The sequence below is a fragment of the Myotis myotis genome, unplaced genomic scaffold (genome assembly GCF_014108235.1).
Source record: "Myotis myotis isolate mMyoMyo1 unplaced genomic scaffold, mMyoMyo1.p scaffold_m19_p_5, whole genome shotgun sequence".
Classification (NCBI taxonomy): domain Eukaryota; kingdom Metazoa; phylum Chordata; class Mammalia; order Chiroptera; family Vespertilionidae; genus Myotis; species Myotis myotis.
The window spans coordinates 61,143,419-61,162,765 of NW_023416357.1; the positions used below are offsets into that span (position 1 = coordinate 61,143,419).

Below are 19,347 nucleotides of genomic sequence, written 5' to 3' on the forward strand. Positions count from 1 at the left end.
ATTGTGTCCACATGTGCACAGCTTTGAACTTGGAGATCACAGAACGCACTGGGGATAGGGGGGTGCGGGAAGGAGGGAAGCAAGGAATCAGGTGTGTGTGTTGGGGTCCCCTTGGGTTCCTAAGAATGGTAGTCCCTGCTGGAGCCGCCAGTCGCGTGTCTCTGCAGAAAGGAGTCATAAGCAGGGGTGGGATTTAAAGCCAGGCACCACGATGGCGATGGGGTGCAATCACTAGGGAAACATGCGGTTTCTGGGGAAGTGTCCCTCCCAGCCAGGCCACACGGCACCAGCGGGACAGAAGTCAGATGCTCAGGTGTCCAAGCAGATAAGGACAAGCAAAATAAATAACCCCCCAACCCTCATCATCACTCTGCTGCAACATGACACAAAAGCTTAGAGACCAGGACCCAAGAGCTTCTGGGTCCCCTCAAGGAAGCTCAGGTGGAAGGTTTGCCCCCTCCAGGCCTGTCTGCCCAGGTTTCCTTAGACGGATGGGGCATTTCAGACCCTGGGTCACTTAAGTTGATAGGAAGAACTGCAATGTCAATGGCCTGAACCTGCTCTCTGCCCACCAGGGCCAAGGGCAAGAAGAAAACGGCCAATTTAAAGGATATGGACCTGGGAGGCCAGAGGGGCACCACAGCTTAGGGGAGCCCACACCCTGGCCGGCAGGGCATATGGGTTGAAGCAGCCAGCTCCTGCCAGCCCTGACACACCCTGGGGCCTCCCTCCTATGGGGGAGCCAGACATTGGGCACAATGATACCTAGTGCCCCCTCCCTGGGAGCTACTCCAATCTTCCCCGTCCTGGCGGGGACAGCCACGTTGATTTCCAAGACAACCCCTGCCCCTGAGCGGCCCCAGGGGGCGGGACGCAGTTCCTTACACTTGAAGGGTGGGCACCATGCCCTTGCCCTTGAAAAAGCCAGAAAGCTGGGGTGTTTGGGGGGGGGAGTTTGGGAAGGGGATTCCAGTTTGGGGGCTTCAGGGAAGAGGCCTCCTCCCACCTTCCCTCACTGCCCACCCCCCGGTCTATCCCCAGTGGAAACCCCTCATGGCTCTGACAGGCATTGCTCCAGGGCAGCCATGCGGTAGTGGCTGGCCGTCTCCTCACCCGCCTGCAGCCTCATGGCCTCCCGGCACAGCCGGTTGGCCCGTGCCAACTCCACCAGGACACCCTGATAGGCGGCAACCATCTCAGGCTTGACGGAGGTGGGGCTAACGCTGCCGAGCAGCTGGAGCAGCTCCTGTGGCCAGCGGGAGCGCAGGGCAGCAGGGGCCAGCCAGGGCAGCAGTGGCACGCAGCCAGTGAAGGCCTGCATGCCCAGGAACCAGAGCTCCTGCAGATCGGCCCAGATGCCCTCATAGTCAGGGGACAGGGCCAGCACTGCCTGGTCTGAGCCAGGTGTGGCCCGCGCCACGTGGGACTGGGATAGAAAGAGGATGGCGGCCGCGAAGAAACCTCTGGATGCTGGTGTTCCCTGAAGAGCTGGAGAGGTGCTAAGGAGCCGGGCCATGAGGAGGCCCAGGGTAGCCACGTTGGCAGCGAGAAGCAGCCTCCCCTGCTGCTGCACTAGTGCAGGTAGCGATGTCATCAGGGTGTTCATAAGAGAAGTGAAGCAGGCATCTCGCTTGATCAATCCTGGTGCAGTGACCACGAGGTTGAGGAAGATGTGGCAGCAGGTCTGCAGGCACAATTTGAAGAGGGAAATACCCTCCATCTGTGATATCAAATAATATCCATCTAAATCTCTCTGTTAAGAATAGCAGCAGTGGCACTAGTAACGCAAACACCAGTCACATAGCCTAGATTACAGCAGACAGAGCAGCAGGACACAGAACATATTGTGACTTTTGTTATTACAAAATTCCCCACAAATGGATGACACTTAGCAGATATTTTAACAGAGGGGCAACATAAAGTACAACCGTTGTTGGCTAGAGCCCAGTTTAATAGCAGAGAGAAAAGGTTATTAATCCTAATGGATGTTACATTCTTTGCCTTTACTATGTGCCAGGCATTAAATAAATTGCATTATATAGATCATCACATTGTTCTAATTAAAAACACCCATCTGATTATCCTATATAATAAAAGGCTAATATGCCCCTTGACCGGGAGTTGGACTGGGAGTTTGACCAGGAGGTGGGGCTGGCTGGTCGACTGCCCGTGGCCCCTCCCTCTTGTCGCCCCCACTCCTGATGCCCCCCAACCCTGATTGGGAGCAGGGCCGGCCCACCAACCTCCCGTGTCCCCTCCTCCTGGCCGGCCCAGCCTAATCGGTCTTGATTGGGGTGGGCTGGTCGGACCCCACCCATGAAGAATTCGTGCACCGGGACTCTAGTATAGATATAATTATACAATTCTAGATATAAGAAAGCAGACACTTAAGAACAAGTAACAGATTAAGTCACACAACTACTGAGTAAGAAAAGTTGTAGTAATATCTAATTCTGACTTCCTAATTTCTAATTATAATTATGAAGTGTGTAGACATTACTTTCTGTCCACCCCACATAAATTCCAATATTTAAAATAACTCTTAGCCCTAGCTGGTGTGGCTCAGTTGGTTAGTGTCATCCCTGGCACCTAGAGGTCACTGCTTTGATTCCTGGTCAGAGTACATAGTGTGGTTCTGGCTCAATCCCCAGTGGGGGACAGGCAGGAGGCAGCTGATTGATGGTTCTCTCTCATGGATGTTTCTCTCTCTCCTTCTTCCTGCCTTTCTTTTTCTAAAAATCAATAAAAATATATGAAAAAATAAAAACTCTTAGAGGTTAGTCTAAGGCAAATACTATAATAAAATATATGATTAAAAAATATTTTCCTTTTCCTCAAACTTGGCTAAGATAATGCTCAGCTAAATTTAATGAACATGAGAGTAGTCATTCTAGACTCAAGTGGTCTCTACCCTTACCAAGTGGCTTCATCCATCTGTGAAACTAGAAAAAAAAATGCTTAAAAAACAACAACCCAGCCTTCTCAGAAGAAAAGGGCATAAAGTTAGTATGAAAAACGAAATTGTTGTACTTGAAGGGCATAGGAGAAAGAATAAAGATATGATCCTTAGGGGAGAAGTTTCCTAAATGTGCTAGACTCCTAGGAGTATTCCTTGGATGCATTGTTCTGAGTCTAGAATGACTACTCTCATGTTCATTAAATAGCTGAGCATTTTGTGGAGTAGAGTTGGCCCTTTCAGCTCCCAGACCTCGTGGATTTTATACGAGCTGGCAAAGATAACTCAAACTAAAATAGAGTGCTGATTTTTAATATGAAGACTGTGTGTATGTCTGATAACCCAACAGAAACACACACAGTAAATATTTTTGGCAAAGAACTGTACTACTCTTGACTTCATGCAGATGTTGTTATATCTTTAAACATCTATTTCCGCAGTCTAAAGTAAAGATGGAAAAATATATATATACTAGTTTAATTGAGACCATTATTTCTATTAATTCCAAGTTTACATTTAAATTACGAATCCTGATTTATTTGCATGGGATTCATCCTCCATTTGAGGTATTATAAGATAATAAATCTCCCAAAGCTAACTTTATCTTTCTTTCAAAAATTTTAGAATGTTTCAAAATACTGTTTCATTTAAAAACCATCTGCTGGATATCTAACATATGTATACCTGGGAAAATGCTAGGTACTAGATGAATAAAATAGGAGAGAAAAATAAATATACTAACGTTTAGGCATAATGATTGCTCCGATAGGATAAGCGCTGGATGTTATAAGGGTGCATATGAATGCACTTAATCTAGCTGTCAGAATCATGGAAGGCTTCCAGGAGGAAGCTGAGGAACTGTAAGCACTCCAACATGGCGGGAACACTGGTTTACAGATGGGGTGAGGGTTGGAGTTTTCAGGAGGGAGCAGGAGTGTTGAGAGATGAAGTTTGAAATTGAGGTGGGGGCCAGTCTATGAATGCTCTTATATGCAAAAGTAAGGAGTTTGGAATTTGTCCTAAGTGCTATTGGAAACACTGAAAGATTTTTGGCAGGGAAACAAAGTGTCTAAATGTGTATTTTAGGTAGATTTATCCATCATATCCTTGGAATATATTTTGGAAACCTGAGATTGGAAGGAGGTCAATTAGTACACGATGCAGATTTGATCAGTTCAAGACACATAAAACCAGTAGAATCAGCAGATTTGAACGACTGATTGAGAGTAAGAGGTAAAGAGTGAGGAGTTATGGAAGACCCTTGAGTTTGGACAACTGGCAGATGGTGGTGTTAGTAACTAAGATATATAAAACATAAATGAGGATCAGTACATTTGGGGGAGTTTGGAAGAGGTGCATATTTGCTATTTTGATTGTTCATTATTCACTCTAACTATATTTAGTTTAGGTAGAATATGATGCTTTGCCTGGACTCCTGGCCCTTGCATGCTCCTCTAGTATGGGTCTGAGATGCTTTGTATCTCCAGTATTAATGTCAACTCAGAACCTAGGCCCAATGGTCCTTATAATGTCTGTGTATCCACTCCCTTCTTTCTCCAATATTCAGTGACCTGAGCAAATGTGTATAAGTTCAGTTAAAAAACACCCACACTCACAACCCTGTGTGAATTATTATGGTAGATTCTTGCCACTGTATTACAGAGTCCTTTCTTCTTGGAATATAATCATCTCTTTGGGTCTGGGAACTGAGGAAAAAATTGTGACTTTTTTTGTGGTAACGACCTTGAATCTTCTGTTTTATTTACTATTATAATTTTCTGGCCACAGGTATTAATGGATACCCTTGTTAACTGCTTGTATATCTTACCCCTATGGGTACCATAGTTTATTAACCCTCTTCATAAGTCCCTATGGAAAAAGCACCATTGGCTGCCTCTGCAGCATCTTCTATCTTGGAAGAAGGGCTAACTCTTACTGGGGAATGATAGGCCACTTCTGCAACCCCAGAAGGTTCAGAGTGAGCAGCCAACAACCTGGGGAGGCTTCATCCAAATTTCTTCAAGTCGTGCTTCAGAATTTCAGGTTATACATGATGCAGGCCTTACCTTTGTGAATGAGAGAAGGACATGCAGAGAGAAAATTGTAGAGTATTGCAGAATTCTGTGAAACTTCCATCCAGGCTGACACTAAAGTCAGCCATTAGAAGAGTTGCACATCTCCTGAGAACAAGTCTGCCTAAATATTCCTGCTATGCTCAATGCTTTCTCAGAAACTGTCATTGAAAGTGTGGCCTCACACAAGCGCAATTATATATTTCAGAACGCAGCATCTGTGGCAGTTGGTCAATTAAACTCCTCAAATTGGAGACATGAGAGATCCATTTTCATGGTCACTACATGCAAGGAAACAGGAAAACAACGGAATGAAAACAGAGATTGTCAGGAAAAATAAGATGAATGTAGATTTTTTTTTTTTTTTTGGTGACATGATGGGTTTGGCTGACATGAAGTTTCAAGACAAAAGCATCAGCAGCAGAAACAATAATAAATGATCTAAATTCACTTTAATTTATGTGTAGATTTCAGGAAACTAGGTTGTGATAGATAGAGGCTTATTATAGTTGCAGAAGGTTTCCTGCTCTGTCAGCTAAAAGTATGGCAAGTGTGGGAGGCACAATTACACTAATATTTCATAAACTGGCTTATGTCCCTTTAACCAGATTCAGGCTACAAGGCAGGAGGTTACTAGAAAACTGAGATTTCTTATTTTTTCATTTATTTGATGTAAGCTTCATTTCAGAACTAAGAATGAAAATTTGGTGATCAAATTTATTAGAATGAAGTATTACTTCCATAAGAATTCTAATTTATGTTTTTATAGATATCTATTGGTGCATATTATTAATAAAGTCTCTGTAGACATATGTGGATTATCTTGACATCATACGAACAGTTTGGAACATGATTGTCCTACCTGATTTTTGGTTAAATGCTGAATTAAATTTTACTTTCTTTAAAACACATTTCTCACTGTAAGAAAGCATATGTATATTAAATCTTGCTTCATGCAGGTTTTTGATCATATGGATTATTTAGCTCTTTGGGATATATCTTAGTAACTTTATAATTTTAGTAATGATTGACACCAAAATAGCAACAAACCCCGAAATTTGCCATTGCTATTATGTCTCTTCTAGTTATATTTATAATACAAATAATACATTTTACATCAATCATCTCAGGCTCTTGGAAGTGCTGTGAATACTCTCTCCAGGAGCACACTGGCACAAAGTTTCTGTTATTTTCTTCACTTTCTAACTTAATGCAGCCACCCAGAAGACTTATTGATAAGAATGACTGATGAAAGTTTAACATGCACAACTTTACTTTTGAGGGAGTAGGCAGTGTAAAAGATTATTTGTCATTAGTCTCTCAGCTCCTGGATGTCATATCTTTCTCTACCTAACCCCCAAATCCAGCACAAGTCATGCTTCTCTCACATGGACCTTCTTAGCCATATCAGGGAAATTATGTGCACCTGCTAGTGTTAAATTGAAGAGGAAAAATGAAATTCTGTTTCTAGAATTTCATTTTTCAATGAATAACAGAAAAGTTTATACAAATGCATGCTTATATTTCAAAGAAGTATTAAAATTAATGATCTATCTTTCTACCTTAAGAAACCTGTAAGAGAAAAAAATCAATTCAAAGCAAGCAGAAAGAAGAAAATACTAAAAATAATAAGAATAAAAAATTAGAGAAAAATCAATGGAACCAACAGATGCTTCTTTGAAAATTTTAATAAATGTGATAAACTCTAGTCAGACTAATCATGGAAAGAAAGGGAAAATCAGTTGGAAAATGAGTCTCCACAGGTATCTTCCATTTCTACATGTCTTTTGAGAAAAGGCATTAACAGGTTTCGCTCTGGACTATCTTATAAAAATGTCTGAAGAGTAAACAGTCCTGAAAGATAGTGATGGTGTCTCCCTCCAGAGCAGAGGACAGATTTGTTTGCTGCCCCCGATAATCGATAATAAAAATAATGTCTCCCTCTGGGGTAAATGTTGGGCAAGCTTGCCAGTAATCCCCCATTAAAAGATTGTGAGTTCTTGAGTTTGGGGCTCTTCAGGTGTGATACAAACTCAATACATGTATAGCATCCACTTAGCCACTTCACATCTCCTCACTGAAGTTGGGAGATCAGGCAAACTGAACAGATCTTATAAAGAGCTGTGTCTCTGACATAGGAATTCCTTGTATTCTGCAGGATCTATGAAACTGTGGCAAGTTAACCATAACAAGAATGAAAATATGGACATCAATATAGGTTGTAAAGACATCAAAGCATTATAGGAAGATTTTATGAACAACTTTAGGTCAAAGATTTAAAAACTCAAATGGAAATATATTTTGAAAGGCAGAACTACCAATCCTCTTTTAAGAAAAAGTAGATATGCTGAATTATCCTAGATATCTGAATTACCCTATACCTTTAATAAAAATAAACTGAAATTTGAAATAAAAAACTCCCATAATGAAAAACCCAGGGCTGCCTAGATCCTTTCACTGATTAATTAATTAAACACTTAAGAACTAACTAATATGATTTTTACATACTCTTCTAGAAAGTAAAAGAAGGCAAAGCACGTCCCCATTCCTTCAATGAGGCCAATACTAAAACCAAAGACATTAATAAGCAAACAAAATAATTGAAACCAATTTCTCTCATGAACATTAATGCAATAATTCTTAATAATATTTTAATAAATCAAATCCAATAATATGTAAAATTGTTAAGAAATCATGACCAAGCTTGGCTCATCCCTGCACAAAAAGTTGCTTGTATATTTGGGAAACAAATATATGTCATTCATCATAACTAGATTAAGAAAAAGAAAATCATATGATATTATTATCAGATTTAGAAAACCCACATGGTAAAATTTAGCATTTCTTCGTGGTTAAAAAAAAAAAAATTAAGCTAATCTCTCTATATAAAACCCTAATATGCAAATAGACGGAATGGCGGAACAACTTGTCGCTATGATGTGTGCTGACCAACAGGGCCGCCTGATCATCAGGTGTGCATCGGCTGTGCCAGGATGATGGAGCAGGTGAGCGGGGGTGCCAGACCAAGTCAGGGCACCGGTCGCTGTCATTGGGGTGAGCCTCTGGTGGTTACTAAAAATTCTTTGCTCCCATGTGCCTTGGTCCTGCCCGGCACTCGCACCTGCTGCCGGTGCTGGCCCTGCTCACACCCGCTGCTGGCACCGGCCCCAATCGCTCAGTGCTGTCAGCAGGTGCAAGTGGGGCCAGCACCATCAGTGCGTGGGAGCAGTGGTGGTGGGAGCACGACTGCCGGGAGACAGAGAACTGGGGGCTGCAGTGGGAGGGGCTGGGTGGGAAGCGGAGGATAGGCTGAGACCCGCCCCTGTGCCCACCACAGCCTTGCGGCCCACAGTTCCTTTCAAGGTGCACAAATCCATGCACTGGGCTCCTAGTTAGGAATAAACATTAACTTTCATAGTCTTCTAAAGAGATTTATGAAAAACTTAGCACTAATATTGTACCTAATTTTAAAAGGTTGAATGTTTTTTTCACTAAGATTGGGAGCAAGACAAATAGTTTCTCTTATCACTTTTATTCAAGGTGTACCTGGAAATTCTACAAAGTGCAATAATATAAGACAAAAAGAGTAGGAATTTTTCTTCTAATTTTGTTAAACCAGTTTTCTCAAATCCAGTCTTTCCTCCATTAGCGTCATACTATCCATTGACCCATTTGCTTCATCATGTCCATTCTCAGTGGCATAACAATCTATATTTGAGATGTGATTTATAAAGTGTCAATTAGGATATGCTAAATTATGCTGCGCCAATAACTAAGCCCAACATTTAATTGCCTTTGAGTGATAATGTTTCTATTTCTTATCAATCTGTATATTCTCACTGAATCATTAGTGAAGTTTCTGATTATTATATTTTTTTCAGGAAACCAAACTGACAGGGCAGCTTACATTTCAAATATTACCCATAAAAATGCCACAGAAAAACAAAGCACTCTGGAGTATCTTACACTTTTAATGAAACTGTAGGCCAACAAGTAACATTTGCAACCCCTATCCCATGACTCTTTCTGAGAATAGTCATGTGACACTACACAAACATAAGAAGGTCAGGAAGGCAATCTCTTAGAGTGGAGTATAAGAAATCCATGCCCTAATAACTATATTATTAGGCTTTTAAAATAACCAGCTAAATATATTCATATTATCACCTAAAACAACTTTATTTATAAAAATCATTTAAAAAAATCTATAAACAATACAATTAAAAAATAAGCAAAGGACCTGAATAGACACTTCTTCAAAGAGGACATATAGATGGCCAATAGACATATGAAAAAATACTCAACGTCACTAATAACCAGAGAAATGCAAATTAAAACCTCAATAAGATATTACCTCATACCTGCCAGAACGGCTACTATCAATAAATCAACAAACAATAATTGCTGGCAAAAATGTGGAGGAAAGGGAACCCTAGTGCACTATTGGTAGGAATGCAGACTGGTGCAGCCACTGTAAGGAAAACAGTATAGAGTTTCTCAATAAACTAAAAATGGAACTGCCTTTTGACCCAGTGATCTTGCTTCTAGGAATATATCCTAAGACTCCTGAAACACCAAGTCAAAAGAATACATACACCTCTATGTTCATAGTACCATTGTGTACAAAAGACAAGATCTGGAAACAGCTCAAGGGCCCATCAATAGAAGAGTGGTTAAAAAGCTGTGGTAAATTTACGCAATGAAATACTATGCAGCTATAAAAAAGAAGGAAATCTTACCTTTTGCAACATTATGGATGGACCTAGAGATTATTATGCTAATGTATAAGCCGGTCATAGACCATATACATTAATTGAAGCTTAGTTTATAAAAATATTCATGTATTGACATGTCAGGACTCTAATGTTGCTAAGCTACTGGGAACTATTGCAACTACCAAATGCAACAAATAATGTTCATATTTAATTTAGTTTCAGCTAAGTTTATATATGAAAAAGACTTGTGTAAGAAAAATACACCATTTCTACCATGCCACACTCAATTTATTTTCTCTTTATATGCATAATGTATGTACATATGTCATAGTGATACATGATTTTTGGACTGGAACACACAGTGTTCCCTGGACTCTTTGTCCATCGGAGTCAAAGAATGAATCCATGGTCTGAAGATGGTATAGCAAAGGTAGAGATTTATTGAAGAACAAGTACAGACGCCCATGTGGGGAAGGGTAAAGAATCTCATAGCACAGACTCCCAGGCAGGGAGGGGGGAAGAGTTGTATCTAAATTTGAAGTAATTACTTTAAATTTTCTTGGGTTACCTTCAAAAATTGCTCATTTTGGGGGGGGCACTGGATGACGACATAATTTATCAATCTGTTTATAAATTTATACTTTGATAATTGCATCTTAATATGGATGTAAGTCCTCTTTGATTCAAATTTTGCAAATGATTAAAAAATGAGCATTAATTACAGAGTTTACAGAAACTTCAGAGATTATGAAATCAGTGTCTCTTCCTTTTCATAATGAACCTCAGATCCTAAACCAAAGATAGCTCTTTCGTGTTCCCTGGTTTCATCTGGTGGTATTTGCACTTGTGCCCTGGACACTGTGTAAGTCATAAACTTATGGAGTGTCAAGTTAATTCCCCTCTGTGAAGTTAAGGATATTACATACATATAGTACTTTCTCTTTCTCCCAGTAGTTACTTGTTTTTGGTTTTTCTATTGGTTCACTTTATAATTTAAATAATTACAACTCTACTTTAAAATCATGAGTATGCTTAGCTGTTTGTGCATGTGTGTGCTGATTTGTCTGTGTAGGTACAAAGGAGTCTCAACTTTTTGAAAATTGGAAGCAGATTTCCAAGGTGTTTTATAGCCTCAGATGTCAGTAAATGAAGTATTCATATGGGGTTGTAAAAATTGGCAATGCCAAACAGCAGAACATCTGATTAAAAAGAGAAAGAAGCTTTGAAAAGCTTGCTTTGACTAGGAGTAGAATGTGTGCAGTTCACTTTGCTGTCCAGCATGTGTGATGAGACCATAATATCTCTTCTTGCTTTTTCTAGTAAAACTGAAAGCAGCTTTTCACACGTGAGGGTTAAGAAAATGGGCAGTGTCAGGAATGTATTTGAGCATTTTCATCCTAGGAAGCCAGTGAACAGGTAACTGCGGGATGGGGCCTAAACCGGCAGTCAGACATCCCTCTTACAATCTGGGACTGCTGGTTCCTAACTGCTCGCCTGCCTGATCACCTCTAACCGCTCTGCCTGCTGACTTGATCACCCCTAACCCCTCTGCCTGTTTGCCTAATTGCCCCTAACTGCCTCTGCCTGCGGCCTGATCACCCCTACCTTGCCCCCTTTCCAACCTGATCACTCCTACCTTGCCCCCCTGCTGACCTGATCTACCCTTACTTGCTCCCCTGCTAGCCTGATCACCTCTAACTGCCTCTCCCTCGGCCCCCAGCCAAAGCCACAGTCTGGCCTCCCTCTGCTGGAGGCAACCTGGTGGATCAGGGGAAGGTGCCACCCCCATTACCCTGCTGCTGCTGCTACTGCTGGCCTGAGCCTGGGCCCTTCGCAGCCGCTGCGGCTCTGTCTGGAAGGACGTCTGGAAGGTCGTCCGGAAGACGTCTGCTCTAATTAGCATATTACCCTTTTATTAGTATACATGTTGGCCAGCTGAGTTGCATGGCACAGCGGGCGCTGACAGAGTAAGCAGGTTGTTATGCTCCATGTCAGGCCCTGTGTGGTTTCCTTCTCTTCCACCCAATTATAGTTGGCAGAGTAGTCCCAGCTGTTGGGAAGGCTAATCCAAGACCCTGTGATGCTGTTGCTGGTGTCCCCATTGTGGTCATCACAGACCCATCTCCCTGAGTGGAAGTCGTCCTCCACTTCAGCAAAGCTTGCTCATGGTGCTGGAGGTCACGGCACTGTCTTTACTTCCTTAATTGGAAAAATGACAGAGGTGAGCTCTAATACATGAGATCGGCGCAGATCTGCCAGATGCTAATCATGACTTTTTAAGTCGATGGCCTTTTTTTTCTACTAGGTCCTCAAGTTTGCAGTTGTGCCTCTGAATCTTCTCCTTATTCTTTTTCCTTGCTTTTGAGAAGCCTTCAGAATTTTTTTTCATTTCTTCATTTCCTTTGCACATTGTTTTTTCAGCTATTTAATCCTCATCTTGCAGGACACTAGTTTCCATCTGTTATCCATTTTCCTTCCATAGCTTTTTATACTTCTTTTTGAAATTCTTCTTGCTTGCTCTTAAGTTGGCTTAACCATTCATTCCTTCTTGTCTAAAAACCTCTCTTGGTCAAGGCCATCCAAGTAGATGAAATTGCCATTCTGAATGCACTTGCCGGCCGGTGGTGTTGCACAGTGGACACCGCTCCACCTCCACATAAAGACAGCCTCTCCACAGCATCCACAGAGTCCACCTGGTCCCAGGCAAGCAGCCAGGGCCCACAGCCGGGAGCCTCTGGTGGCCGGGATCCCTTCCCACTCTGCAAACAATTTTATTCATTGGGAATAATTTTGTGATTTGCTCACAGAGAGTCAAGAAACAAGAGTAGGGGATAATTCAGACCTAATTCAGTAGAATTAACATTTTCACATGGGTTCTGTACAGCAAATTACAATTGAACATGGGATTTGAAAAAATAGTCCTATAGAATCAGTGAAAAGTGGTGAAGAAACAACTGGAGTAGATACACTGTGTTGGTTCTCAAACATAAAATCCAGGTAAAGTGCCCATTTTAATTAAAAAACAAACAAACAAAAAACCCTCTACAACCCTAATGTCTTACTTTATAAAAAATGCAAAACAAAAATTATTTAAATAAAAAGTATAGTTTTCATGATGTTTCAGACACGTTTTGTAAATGCTCTTAAACAGATCTCAATAACAACACATTCCAAATAGAATAAGAGAGATGATTTTATAATTAAAACAATAGTGTTTTTAAGTCAGGCAATCATTTCATAGATTGAAATTCTGCCCCTGCCCCTAACTCCAAGGGTGCTTTTGCCCAAGATATTTAAACTGTCTATGCTTAATTTTCCTTATTTATTAAATGGGGATAATAATATCTACCTAATAGGTTTGGTTATTGTGGAAATAGAGAGAATATAGCAGAGAGAATATAATTAAAATAGATAATAGTGTGCCTAACATAAAGAAAAATCTCAGCTTTTTTACTGTAAACATATGATTATTCTTTATAGTGATTGTCTTAATCTATTATTTATGTAGAACTACTTTGCAATCGTTTATTCTCCATCATATATACTGTATATACAATATATACAGGGTGTGGCAGGTCAGGTTTACAGTTGTTTGTATGGGAAATCATACAATAATTAATAATAATACAAGAATAAACTCTTGTTTTTTTGTGTACTCACAATCGTGAACTTCCTTTTACCGCATCCTGTATATTATAGTGTACTAGAGACCCAGTGCGTGAAATTGCATGGGACCCAGACCCCCCCACGTTGTGGGACTCAGACTCCGCCAAGCCGCCGCAGGCAGGACCCATCCATGCACCTCCTGGTGATCGGTCGTTTGGTCGTTCTGGCATTACGGCCACTGGCTTTTTATATATGTAGATAATATATATTTAAATATATATATAGTGCACATGTATTTTTCGTCACTGCCTTTGCTAACCTTTGGAGCTAGAGATAAAACATGAGCTAGTGAAAGTAGCAGGTCATGTGTAGAGGGGAATTTAGTGCCTAAGGGAGTTTTGAAAAGAAAAACAGACAGTTCATGAGTTTTTCTATTTGGTTGTTTCTCTTTCTTGCTGTAGGTCTAGAGATTATTTAGGGACTTCTTAAAGTTTTATTTATGATCATTCACCTTGCCAGGTAAGGAAATCATGGCAAATATCAGCCTATCTGTCCCATATTTATAAAGAGGCTAAAGAGATTAATGCAGTTGGATCATTTAGAATCAACCCAGTTTGGGTGTGTGTCTCACATAATCATGTTATTGCCAATTACAAAGGAATATGAAATTTTTAGATAATGTCCACTTTAGAAATTATAGGTTACTAGAGGCCGGATGCACAAAATTTGTGCAAGGGGTTTGGCCACCGCCACCATCACAGCCACCTCTGTCTCGGCCCCTGTCACCCTCGGCCCCTGCCTGCCGCAGTTTTCGCCTCTGCCTCAGCCCTTTCAGCCCTGGCTTTGTCCGGAAGGACATCTGGTCTAATTAGCATATTATGCTTTTATTATATAGGATTACTGAATGCAGCTTTAGAATGTAGAATTATTCATTTTCTGTTTACAATAGTCCTTCTTTCTATAAATAAAGTGAGATGTTTCTATTTGACCTGCATCTAGGTTATATATGGAGCAACTAGTACAACTCTTTTATATTCTTTTGCTTTGAGAAGTAGTGAGTAGATGCAGTTGCTACTCTCCAAGAATGTTAACGTGGCATGATCTATAAGCCAATATCTCTTTCCATCTCACAATATTATAATTCTTTCCATTTGACTATTGTTGTATGAAAAATGGAAATACAACTGTGAAATCAGGATTTATCCAATAGTAATTCTTAATGAGAAGAAGGGAAGTTTGAAGAATAAATTATTCCTAATAGATTCTTCAGATCATAAGTCCTTACCCCAAATCGCCTCGTCCAGGATAAAGCACTGATTTCATTTGCCCCTGCACACAGGCAGTGACAAGGGGCACACTGCAGGAGTATAGAGAGAGTTACAGATCTGTTTAATGGAAAGATGAAAGATGAGACACTGACAGAGTGAAAATTTGTGCAGAATGTGGAGTCACAACAGGAGAAGAGTGCACTGTGGAAATTGAAGTAAAATAAATCTTCAGGCCAGTAGCTAGGATGACACCTAGAGTGTTGCTTGCCTCTACACTTCTGAGCCCCCAAAGAAAACTAGAACTAAGACTATAAAAATAGAAATACAAAGAATTTCTACTAAATTTGGAGTTGTTACCTTACAAAGGAAAAATGGCAACAAGTTATAGCATTTCCCCTATACAGAGCACAGTGGCAGTAGGGCTGTATGCCCATGTCAGAAAGAAATGGACTATTGATCCAGTTTTGTGAGCTCTCTAAACAAGAGGATTAGATCACCACGCAAATGATTGTGAAGATGGCTTGCCTGGAGCCCCAACCTGTAGCACAGATGTAGGATACTGGAACAATAAGATGAAGAAAGGGATGACTGTGAACAGAAAATGAAAGGGAGGCAAAGAATGCATGATGTACAGGATAGGCTCTTAATGTATACTTTATGTGAAGCCAAAGACCTGCTCTCTGTTAAACTGACTGCAAAAAGCATGCACACTGGTAAATTTTCTGACTTCAAGGTACAAATTATTGCATCAGCTTCCTGTGCCTAGTTCATACATATGATTTAACACATAGAAGATTAATTTCTGGGGACAATTCTGAATGAATTTCATTTCTTGGCAGAAAATAAGCCCTATGGCAGAAAGCACTGGAAACCTGATATTGGTGTCTGTTTATAGTCAGTTCAAGGAATTGGTATTGCATAGTGCACATTTTCAGCTGAAGGCTTACTTATTTTCACCTCAACTGTTTACCTCTCATCGTGTTTCTGTACAACCACTCTGTGTTAAGAAAATCTTCGTACTGTGAGTCATCAGTCATTCTGACTCTTGTCAAGTATACCCATTACCCTAAAGTAAGCAAAAATAATACATCACTCATGACAAATTCAAATTCAAACTCGCTGATTGAATCCCTACAATAATTCAATTAACCTGTGGATGTTTACATCAGGTAAGCACTTTTGTTAGGTGATGTATATAAACCACACTGTTTAAGAGAGTCATTTAAAACAGATCATTATAGAGTGAGTTTGAGGCATAGATTATTTTTTCTTTACTATTAAAATACTACAATATTTTCCCATTAATTTTAAGTACCATGGCCTTATTTATATTATTTTTAGTAAAAAGTATATATTTATATTTAATTTATTTCATTAAGCCTTAAGTGAATAGGTTCATTTTCCTTAAATGTAACTGTTGGTAGTATGTTAATAGTTCTATTATTTATACTGCAATTAACCAATTCCTAAAACTTAGTATGTTTACCATATATGCAAGGCCCCCCACCTTTCTATATCAGCTTCTACTACTGGGCTCATGAAACTCTGGGAAACCTATTATTTTCGACCCATACTTGCATAAAATTTAGTTTATGACAGAAAAGTAATTTACATAAACATATTAATGCTAAGCGGGTCAGAATACAAATGTTAGTTGTTCACCACATTATTATCCCAGGTGAGAAAGCTACTTAAGAAGCACTTTAAAAAACAAAACCTTTTTTTTTTTCATATGTTGAATGTGGCACGAGAGTTAAATGATTCTATAGTGCATTTCAAAAAGGTATGGTAGCTTCCTCAGCCACCCTTCTCTAAAGGAGTATTCTATTGTGCAGCCTCTGCTAACTTTTAGCATTTAACACTGCTTCTCCTTTTATTTTAATTTCCATATTATTTTATAACATGTAATAATTTCCCATATTATATCATGTTTTACTTTGGTTACATTTTAGGATGACTGCTTCTCAATAGCATTTGGGGGTGGAGACAGAGCAACTGAGATCATAAAGAACATTGTGTTGACCTAGCTGGTTTGGCTAAGTGGATACAATGTGAGCCCACAGACTGAAGGGTCCTGGGTTTGATTCCAGTCAAGGGCATGTATTTTGGATGCTTGGCTTTCTGTAAATCGACCTTCCTTCCTTCCTTCCTTCCTTCCTTCCTTCCTTCCTTCCTCCTTCCTTCCTTCCTCCTTCCTTCCTCCTCCTCCTCCTCCTCCTCCTCCTCCCTCCTCCTCCTCCTCCTCCTCCTCCTTCTCTTCTTCTTCTTCTTCTTCTTCTTCTTCTTCTTCTTCTTCTTCTTCTTCTTCTTCTTCTCTTCTCTCTCTCTCTCTCTCTCTCTCTCTCTCTCTCTCTCTCTCTCTCTCTCTCTCCTTTCTTCCTTTCTTTCTTTCTTTCCCTTTCTTTTCTCTCTCCTCTCTCTTTCTCTCCCCCTCCCTCCATTCCCACTCTCTGTAAATATCAATGGAAAAATATCCTCAGGTGAGGATTAACCAAAAAAAAGAGAGAGAGCACTGTTTTCATATGCCTTTTTGTTGGAAATTTCTGCTAATCTGATATAATTATAATGTAAACTATAAATTATATCTTTTCACTGAACTTCGTCTCTTCCCCTTTACTCCTTTCGTGTGCCCAGCTTTTTCTCACTTTTCTGCCTTACCTCTTTCTTCTCTCTCTTGTCCTTCTCACTCTTCTTCACTAAGTGAAATAAGCCAATCAGAGAAGGACAAATACTACATAACCTCACTTATATGTGGAATCTAATGAACAAAACACACTGATGAATAAACTAGAACCAGAGGCATGGATACTTGGAACAGATTGTCAGCTGTCAGAAGGGCAACTGGATGAAAGAAGGTGAAGAGATTAGCCAAAAAACATATATGCATAGCCCATGGTCACAGACAACAGTGAGGCAAGGGCCAGAAGGAAGCGGATGGATTGGGCAGGGGTTGTGTGGAAGTTGGTAAAGATGAGGAAAATGGGGACATCTGTAATAGTGTTAACAATAAAAAATAAGAAAATAAATGAAGATAAATTAAAAAATGTGAACTCAAGTCAGTAGAATAGCATATGTACAGTTTTATGTAGCTTGGAATCTGTATATATTTGTTACCAAATATTTGGACCCTAAAATGTTCTTCATTCTCTTTAAATTTTTATTTGAGCATTGATTATAGTTATAGTCATAATTAATTTCCAATTTTTGATTTAAAAAAGATAACAACTTTACCAAATAGATTGTGTTGTATTAACTCCCAGACCTTGTGCCATAGAGAAAACAAGTACTCAATATTAGGTTACCTTTCTGAAGGTATCAACCTACTACTATTGCTTGGTGGAATACATGAGGTAATCAAGACTCTATCCTCCCTAAGAAAGCTGGCATTTGGAACCTAATTAAGGAATGGCCAAACAGAATTAACTTCTATCAAAGTAGCATAAAGGCCTAGGGATTGCATGACTCATGACATCCCCCTTGCCATTCTTGCTTGATTCCTAGAATAAGCTCCACCAGTATGAATCCCTTCTCAGATTCAATTTTAGGAGGCTAATCCAATTTCCTGTTGACAGAAATGAAATTGAGGCAAAAGTCCTGGCCTCAGCATTGCTTTTCTCGTTGACAAAAGTGTGCTTTGCAGTTGCTCTAAAGAAACTAAGTTTCACATTTATACTCAAGGCCTTGAAGAGCCCTCTTTTGACCCAATTTGAAGTTAGCTTATTAGCAGTATCTCTTGGGTTACAGTGACAGAAATTCTACACAATGGTTCTCACCAGCAAAGGTGTTAAATAATCTGATTACAGCTATTTGTTCTCTACTCAGAAGAAAAAAGCACATATGCATGCACCTGCTTTGTTACGATTTGATGATTGCCCGAAGACTGTTTGGGACCTCACAACATGCAACTGGATTAATACTTCCAGCTCCCATAGTGACAATTTAGTCCTCTTGTGGGAAGAAAATTCATGGTTTTGTAACTGGTAGATGTCTTTTTCTTTGAAATTTAACCTAAAATCCTTTGTCTAAAGAGGCTAGTTTGGTTTCTAACAATTCAGAACAATGGCTCATTTCTTCTCATCCAACTTACAAATTCTGTACATTCTGAAACCTATCTACACAGGTTTCAGACCTTTGTAACCAGTGTTCCCCTAGTCATTTGTTTCTGAGAGACCTTTGAATGCTTTAACTATAGATGATTCATTGACACATAGCATCTAGCTAAAGGCTGTCAGTGTTTCTGCCTATATCATGGAGACTAGAATAAATATTGCTGCTGCGAATTAAATGTCCTGGTTTGAAAGATATAGATGAAGTAAAAGCTACTTTTTTTAGCTGTGTTTTCTGGCAATCCAGGTGAAACAGAAATAAGCATTTGTAGCAGTGGACACCAATATCCTAACACTTGATGACAGGCTTCATGGGTGTGAGAGACTAGTGTGAACAGTGAAGGTAGAGGTTGTGGTAGCTTCCTGACCTCCAGATCTACAGGCTAATCACCTTGAAATCAACAGAACATGATTTACCATGACTTTAGGCATCTGCTACCCTTTAGATGCTTGATTTTGTAAGCATCTAAATCTAAGGAATGATTCAAATTTCTTTTCATTTGAATCATCAAGAGTGGTTTCTGTTTCCTGTTTTCTGAAGTGACACCTGACAGAGAACTCTAAAATGTGTCTATCTATTTATCTACCTACCTACCTACCTCTCTATCGCTTATCCAATGCTTC

The 19,347-nt window shown here is 40.0% G+C and overlaps 1 pseudogene; it reads right to left on the reverse strand.

Moving 5' to 3' along the window:
- Nucleotides 1-1,051: 1,051 nt before the first annotated feature.
- On the reverse strand, nt 1,052-15,654 carry LOC118656509 (annotated as a pseudogene).
- Nucleotides 15,655-19,347: the final 3,693 nt, after the last annotated feature.